The 8,867-nt window shown below is 37.5% G+C and overlaps 1 pseudogene across 1 annotated transcript; it reads left to right on the top strand.

Annotated features, from left to right (window-relative positions):
- The first annotated feature begins 2,603 nt into the window (after positions 1–2,603).
- On the top strand, positions 2,604–4,544 carry LOC306644422 (E3 SUMO-protein ligase PIAS2-like; annotated as a pseudogene). The gene is made up of 2 exons: positions 2,604–3,071; positions 3,135–4,544. The product of its transcript is annotated as an E3 SUMO-protein ligase PIAS2-like (transcript).
- The last annotated feature ends 4,323 nt before the right edge of the window (positions 4,545–8,867 follow it).

Genomic DNA, 8,867 nt, shown 5'->3' with positions numbered 1-8,867 from the left:
TGTTTGTTTGTTTTTGTTTTTTTCCTGTTTGGTACAGACAGGAGATTGGTGACTTCCAATCTGTGATAGTTATTTTTTGTGTCAACTTGACGGGGCCCTAAGATGCCCATATAGATTGTTAATTATTCTGAGCGTATCAGTGAGGATGTTTCTAGAAGAGAATAACATTTGACTCAGTAGACAGTAAAACAAAGATGGACCTCCCCAAAGTGGTACAAATCATCCAATCCCCTTGGGGTTTGAATAAAACCAAAAGTCAGAGAAAGTTTAAATTCATGTTCCTGACTGTTTGAGCGTAGACATCAATTTCTCCTGCCCTTAGTATTCCTCACTCTCAGGTTTTCAGACTTGGACGAGAATCTACACCATCATCTCTCTGGCTCTCAGGCCTCCAAACAGCAATCCTGGCTTTCCTGGGACTCTAGTTTATAGACAGCAGATTGTGGAGATCTAAGCCTCCACAACCATGTGAGCCAATTTGTTGTCATCCGTCTCAAGAAATGCCATTGTTCCTCTGGGGAACAGACTGGCACACAATCTCTACAAAGATGTCAGAACTGAAATGAAAGTTGCCTTTGCCCAAACTAAAGTTTTGTAGCATATAGAATACAAATTCTTTCACTGGGAGTAAACTAAAAGATAAGCCATTCCTGCTTCTATCTCTTGGTCCTTGGACACATATATACTAGCTTTCTATCATGTAGTTGTAATTGGTTAATTACAGTACCTCATCCTGGAGCAGAGTGTCCCTTTACCATGTGTTGCTATTAAACTGAAGATTCCATTGTCCTTCCACCATTCCGTAATGCCAGCTGCTTCTGGGTATATGCTAAGCTCAGTGGATTAGTTAGTATGCAACTGCATTTGCAAATTCTTTTCAACAAAGATTTCATTTTTTTCCCAAGCAATATGCAATAGATGAAGTCAGTGTATTTGTCGTCTGAGTCCTCAGATTGTTGTGCTGTTTGAGGCATGCATGAAGAAGAGCAAATTCATGTATGCAACATGCTGACTCTAAGAAATAAAGCTCTATCCTCTCCTTCATAATAGAGGTGTGATGTCATGACCTGCTAGCTTGTCTTCTCATGGCTTCCTATTCAGGAAGATAGGAAGACCGTCTGTGAGGATATACATTCAGCAGGGGAAGCAACTAAAATAACTTTGAATAGGAGAGCTGTTGATCCCATTAATATCTTCAATTCTACTCAAATTGTTCCCCTCTCAGGGATAGTGGGTAGAACCTTTTTCAGATAACATTTTATCTTATGATTATCCTCCATTGGGTATTAATTTGATACATAAAAAACCTCAGGGTTTGTGTCTTTTTTAATAGGTTCATGTTATGGTTTGGATGTGAGGTGTTTCCCAAAAGCTCACATGTGAGACAATGCAAGAAGGTTCAGAGGAGAAATGATTGGGTTGTGAGAGTCTTAACCCAATCAGTGAATTAATCACCTGATAGGATTAACTGAATGGTAACTGAAGTGGTAGGGTGTGGCTGGAAGAGGTGGGAATTGGGGATATGGTTTTGGGGTATACATTTGTATCTGGCAAGTGGAGACCTCTCTATGCTTCCTGATCATCATGTGAGCTGCTTCCCTCTGCCACTCTCTTCTCCCATGATGTTCAGCATCACCCTGAGTCCAAGGAATGGAGCTGGCCTTCTTTGGACTAAGACCTCTGAAACCATGAGCCCTTAAATAAATTCTTTCTTCCTTATAATTGTGCTGGTTGGGTCCTTTAGTAACAGCTGTGAAAACACTGACTAAAACAGTCCAGTCACATCTTTCTTCTCTATTCTTGCTTCTTCCCAATCTGTCAGCATTATTTTCTCCAGGTCTCTTATTCACCAGCAAAACTATTTGTCACTTACATGACATATATCCATACTTTAGAATACCTCTCACCTCGTGCAAAGGTGAAGAACCCCTGGAAGATTTTTCTTCACCACTCTTCTTTAGAGCTACCACTGAGTAGGACTCTGGTTCAACCTAAGTCCATATTTTAGACTAGTGTCAACACAGAATGTCTCCTTCATCTGTGAACCATGCCCGAATTCTTCCACACCCCACTGATGGTTTTGAGGGAGGTCCTCATGATGTTAATGTGATTTAAGATAGAAGAATTAGTGTGGCAATGACAGACAAGATGATAATCAAACCAACCTCAGAATCTGGGCCTGCTCTTCTCTGAGAGGCTTGCCCCTTATTGCAGGGAGTATACCCTCCTTAACACCAGCCGTGTAGAATTCCTGACTTTCATAGCATGATGAAGCTTGGCAGCTGGCTCATCTGAAGCCATCCTTTTATTTTTAAAAAAGCTTCAAATCTTGTCAATGAAAGCCATCCTACTCGTGACCACTCCAGGGGCTGCGGCAGTGGTGAACAGTTCAGGATGGTGCTGGAGACCACGGCTGCCATGGTGGCGTTGTTGTTGGTGGCCACAGGAGGGACAGCCGTGGCGGGGTGGTATAAAACAGCAGATTTGGAAGAGTTGAAGGTCCTTACCTACTTCCTACAAATTATTCAAAAGAAAATCTCATATTTTGTATTATGTGACTACAAGGATAGAGATGACCCTGCCCAACTGGCTCTTGCTAGAATATGGTTTCTAGTTTTAGGGTTTCTGAACTACAAGTGCTACTAACCTTCGCAAACACGACCTCCTAAGGAGGGCTCTGCATGTACTGAGTGGCTGCAGCCCTGGGTTCAGATTAAAATCTGAGAACTGTATAGCTGTCCATGTCCACGGACTCTCAAGGACTTTCTGATTTATACATGATCGAATCATGGGTTTTTAATTTGGATGTTAGCTCCTCACTGTAGAACTGACTTGACTGTGACTGGAATCCAGTCGTTGCTTCCCCTTCAGTGACACCTCATTCCCCGCCTCTCTTGTTGCTTCTGTGCTGCTTTAAGATACCAGCCCACATTTGAGATCTCCTCCAATTCCTCCTGTCCTTCCTGCTGTGCAGTTAAAATACCTGCCCTTTGATGATGTCATTGGTCTTCCCACCAAGACCACGAGTTTAGTTCAAAGCAGTATTCAACAATTTCAATAGAAGGTTTTTTGTTGTTGTTGTTGTTTTTAGTTTTTGGGTATTTTTTCCTTTTTTTTTTCTTTGTTTGTTTACTTTTGCTTTGACACCCCAACAAGTTAGAGAGATACACATATCAAGGGATGTTTTCGCCAGGTGGTAGGAGAGATTATACAGTCCAAGTTCAGTGGAGACTTTGCCTGGCAGAGACAAGTTGTCCCCAAGAAGTCAACTATCTCAATAGTCTATGTATAAAAGTAAATGGAAAACAGTTTCCTTTGGCTCTGCACCACTGCCTAAAAGTGGGATAGAACAGAAACACCCTGGACACCCCTCGAATATTACATCTTTAGTTAGGTTTTCTTCAGCTGTGCCAAACCAGATTTCTATTTCTTGGGCATCTGAAATTGGAAAGAATTACACCATGTCTGTGTATCTATCTTATAGCACAGCTCACATCAGTTATGTTACTACAGAGATTAAAAATGAAAGGCTTAGAAACCCTGATCAACCAGAGCACTAATTAAAGAAAACTTACTGCAGATCCAGATGATGAAGTTGCTAGAACTAGTCTTCAGATATCCTTGATGTGCCTTTTAGGAAAAACGAGACTAACGATTGTATGCCGTGCAGTGACTTGTACACATCTACAGCTTTGATGTCGCCCTTTACCTATAAATGAATGAGAAGAAGCCCACCTGGATTTGCCCTGTGTGTGACCAAAAAAAAGCTACCTATGAAAGTCTAATATTAGAAGGGTTTTTTTATGGAAGTTCTTATGATTCTTATGATGTGGATAAAATCAAATTCCAAGAAGGTGGTTCTTGGTGTCCAATGAGACCAAAGAAAGAAGTTATGAAAGTATCCAGCTGATCACATACAAAGAGAGAAACTTCAAGTGTACTCAGTAAGCCTTGTTCAGTGACTGTAGCCAGTGAGGCAAGCAAGGAGAAAGTGGATGTTACTGACCTAACAAAGGAAGTTCTCCTGATGAAGAGGAAGACCCCACCACCACCACCAAGAGGAAATGCACCTTTATGTCAGAAACACAAAGAAGCCCGACCAAAGGGGTTCTCTCATATCAGCCATCTTCTATAAGGGTGCCTAGTGTGACTTCAGTTGATCCTGCTGTTCTTCCGCCTTCAACTACTACTCCGTACAATTTCAACACACAGATTTCAAGCATGTCGTCAGACTTGCCAGGTTTGGATTTTCTTTCCCTTATTCCAGTTGATCCCCAGTACTGTCCTCCTATGTTTTTGGACAGTCTCATCTCATCCTTAAAAGCAAGCAGTATGTCTGTTACCTCCACCATCCCCGCCCCTGCCCGCATGAAAGGCAGTGCACATGGTAGTTCATCCAGCAGCAAAGGTGAGACAAGGGTCATAACCAGCAGTGGAAGTAACATTCCTGATGTCATCTCATTGGACTAAAGGCAGGCTCATTTGATTCTGGGAATCATTCATCAGAACTGCTTTTTCTTGGATCTCTGGTCCATGGATACTATTTTTTTTTTTTTTTTTGGCAATTTGATATTTATTGAAATGTTGAATGGATTCTTTTTCTTTCTGAGAGATGAACACAGATGACTGAAGCAAGAACCGAATGACACACAACACTTTTCTTACTCATGCTGTATGCTGAGCATCAGATACATTCCAGCCATAACGGTGTCTTCTTGAGCAGTGGATTTCAATTTCATGCATTACTGGATGAATTCTACAAGGCAGTTTAAAGTTTTTTTGTTATAATAAACAGCAATAAAAATTATGTAAATATTTAACAGAAAAAGAACACCATCTTACTCCACCATTATAAATATTATCATTTCTTTCATATTTCTCCATAACCACCTGCATATTCCAACACTGTATATCCCAACTACTTTAAAATTCATCACTTAAATTTCTATCTGTACCCTTCAGTGGTACTTCCAGGTGCAAATCTTTATAACTTTATATCTTTATGATGCCAAGGGTTAATACTAAGTCATTCTCACTAGCAATGGGCTCCACTTGCATCAGAATGTGAAAAAGCCTAATCCAAATACGTTCTAGGACAAATACTAGTATTAACTCTTTTGGCCCGTTTTCTCAAAAAGCACAAAAGTTTATATACTACTAATGTATAGAGTAATGAAATTATAGGGAAGTAGGAGTGTCAAAAACGTTGACTGAGACAGAAAAGAGAGCAAAGATGAGGTAGTCTACTGAGCTGACCACTGCTTGACATGAGGAATAACTGATAAATCTTGTGGGATAGTCATAACAAGGGAACTCATGCACTTCCGCATCTTGGAACAGTCAGTCTGGTGAGAACTTGTAAGAACATTCCTTTCCTGGTCCAGGCTTACATTCTTCAAAGTCTTGACCTGATCTTTGGCAGCGTCTTCTACTGGAAAAAGGTAAGTAAGTTATTATTTTTTATGATGTGAATGACACAATATCTTCCCAACTAAAATAAAATCTGTAGACTATGGTAGTCAATGACAATTTTCATTAATGAAAAAATCAATAAAATGAAAGAAAATTCAACATGAAAAATGCAATAAGAACATGAAATAAATTTGCAATTAACCTGTCATAATCATTACTAATATGAATAAAACTTTATGCAAAATAATTAAAAAGTTAAATAGGAAAAAAATTTACAAATTTACAGAGTGATCATACAGTTCCATCCAAGTACAAATGAAATAATTAATATTATTTTGACAGACTATAGTCACTGAACTAAAAAATGTACTTTGTGCAAATTAAAACCAATTGAAGAAATACATGCAGCAAAAATTATTTAGCAGAATTAGAATTATTAGGCTCAGAAACTCAAGTAGTTAAAATAATTTGCAAAGTGTTTCTAGTTGCAATAATGCAAATCAATACAAACATCTTTGTAAACTTGCTTTTCATTCAATAATATGTTTGTGTTGGCAAATATTATCTTCATTAAGTAGCTGTGTCTGTCTTAAGAGTTGTCTGAAGAGTAACTCCAGTCCCCTCCTTAGCTCTGCTCTACTCTACTTTTTTATGAGTTTAACCAGGTTATGTGTCTCATATAAATGAAATTATGTAGCATTTGTCCTTCTCTGACTGCATCATTTCTCTTAGCATAATGTTCTTCAGGTTCACCCGTTTTGCAACAAATATCAGGATTTCTTCCTTTAAAAGTATGCACATTCCAAGCCCAGTGTGGTGGCACATGCCTATAATTCCAGTGCTTCAGGATTCTGAGGTAGGAGGATCACAAGCTGGAGGCCAGCCCAGCTACTTAGAGAGACCCTGTCTCCAAATGAAATAAAAAGGGTTGGAGATATAGCTCAGTGGTAAAATGACCTGGGTTTAATTTCCAGTAAAACACACACACACACACAATTTAAATATTCCATTTAATGTATAAATCACATATTTTCTTTGTCCATTCATCTGTCAATGAACATTTAGGTTGTTTCCTTATCTTGGCTATTGTATATAAGGCTTCAGTGAACCTAGGAGTGCAGATATCTTTTCAAGATACTGATTTTAATTCTTTTGGATATATATATATGCAAAATAACTACAAAGTTAAATAGAAAAAAATAATTTAGAAATTTACAGTGATCATACAGTTCCATCCAAGTACAAATGAAGTAATTAATATTATTTTGACAGACTATAGTCACTGAACCAAAAAATGTACTTTATGCAAATTAAAACCAATTGAAGAAATACACGCAACAAAAATTATTTAGCAGAATTAGAATTATTAGTATATATATGCCAAAGTAGGATAACTGGGTCATGAGGTAGTTCTGTTGGCAAATTTTTTGAGGAACCTCCATACTCTTTTCCATAATGACTGTACTAACTCACATTTCCACTAATAATGTGAAGATGTTCCCTTTTCTCTATGTTCTCACAATACAAGTTTTCATTCTTTTCCTCTCCCTCTCTTCCTTTCTCTCTTCCCCTGCCTCTGTTGTCCTCTCTACTTTTTTCTCTTTTCCCCTGCCTCAGTCTCTCTAATAATAATAATTTTAACAGATGTGACATGACATTGTGTTTTTGATTTGTGTTTCCCCAGTGATTAGTGATGGTGAGCATCTTTTCATATACCCCTTGGTCACTGTGTATATTCTTTGGAAAAAAAATGATTTATGATTTTTTTCCCATTTTTTAGTTGGGAATTTGCTTTTGTTTTACTATGGAATTATATGAAATCCTTATATGTTTTGAAAACTAAGCTCTCATCAGATATATGGTTATTTTCTTTCAATTTCATTCATTAGAGATGTGCAATTTTCAATGCACAAAATTTCTTCTAGTTTATTTAATTTATTGATGTATGATTATTCTTCATAGACACTCATAATCTTTTCTTTCTCTGACACTAGTTGTAATGTCTCTTTTTATGTATGTTTTATTTATTTGAGTCTTCTTTTTTCTTAGTCCAATTAAGGGTTGGTCAATTTTACTGAACTTTTAAAATAAAACACAACTCAATTGTTTATTGTTCTTCACTTTAAAATGAGTTTTTAATTTCCTATTTTATTTCTGCTCCTATCTTTTTATTTGTTCTTTCTGCTAACTTTGGCCTAAGTTTCTTCTTTCTAATTATATGCAATCTAAGTTTAGGTTGTTAATTTGAGATTTTTTTTCTTTTTATGTAATTATTTATTCTTTCAGCATTTTGAATACATCATACTACTTTCCTCTATCCTAAAACATTTCTATTAAGAAATGCACTGATAGTCTGGGATTTCACTTGTACATAAATCTCTTGCTGATTTCAAAACTCTCTTTGTCCTTGGTGTTTGACAATGTGATATAATGTGTCATGGAGTAAAGTTCTCAGAGTTCTTCCAAATTAGGTCCTTTAAAACTTCATAAATGTGGGTGTCTATCTCCTTCCTGAGATTTGGAAAGTTTTCAATCATTATTTTGTTAGATATACTTTTCTCCACTTTTTCTGGGTCTTCTCTTTCTTGGGCATCTAGAATGTGTATATCAGTGTACTCCATGTTGTCTCACAATCCTATTAGACTTTCTTCACTTCTTTCTTTCTTTCTTTTTATTTCCTCCTCTAAAAATAATTGCAAACAGCTGGGTGTGGTGGCACATGCCTGTAATCCCAGGCTCAGGAGGCTGAGACAGGAGGATTACAAGTTCAAAGCCAGCCTTAGCAACAGCGAGGTGTTAAGCAATTCAGTGAGACCCTGTCTCTAAATGAAATACAAAAAGGACTGGGAATGTGGCTCAGTGGTCGCATGCCCCTGAGTTCAATCCCTGATACCCAAAAGAAAAAAAGAAAAAAAATTGCAAATGACCTATCTTCATATTCACTGATTATTTCTTCTGCTTGATCAGGTCTGCAGGTAAACCTTCTAGTGAAAGTTTGAAGTCCATTTATTGTTTAATTCAACTCCAAAATTGCTCTCAGGTTCTCCTTTAATATTTCTATCTCTGTTAATATTCTTGTTTTGCTACCATATAATTTCCATTTGGCTGTCTGTGTTCTCTTATAACTTATTGAGCTGAAGACTATGATCTTTAAGCTTTTGTCCAGTAATTCATAGATATCCATTTTGATTTCTCAGTTCTCCTTATGGATTGCAGCTTTGCTTTGGAATCTTCAAATTTGAAGAAACAGTCTCCTCTCCTAATCTTCTTAAGCACTGGCTTTGACTTGGAAAGACCTTCACTTGTCAGCCTAACTACAGGTTCTAGGACTCTTTCCCTAACTACCCAAGATATTTAGTCTCTTGTCTTCCCTCCCCACAGGAGGCTGAAATTTCATGCTCTCTTTGATGTCCATGTTAATTCCATCAATCCTCCATGACAGGTGCATTTATCTT

Source organism: Sciurus vulgaris, assembly GCF_902686455.1.
Source record: "Sciurus vulgaris genome assembly, chromosome: 14".
In the NCBI taxonomy this organism is placed as follows: domain Eukaryota; kingdom Metazoa; phylum Chordata; class Mammalia; order Rodentia; family Sciuridae; genus Sciurus; species Sciurus vulgaris.
The sequence above is the reverse complement of the archived record's forward strand: the minus strand, read 5'-3'. Positions and strand labels throughout refer to the sequence as shown.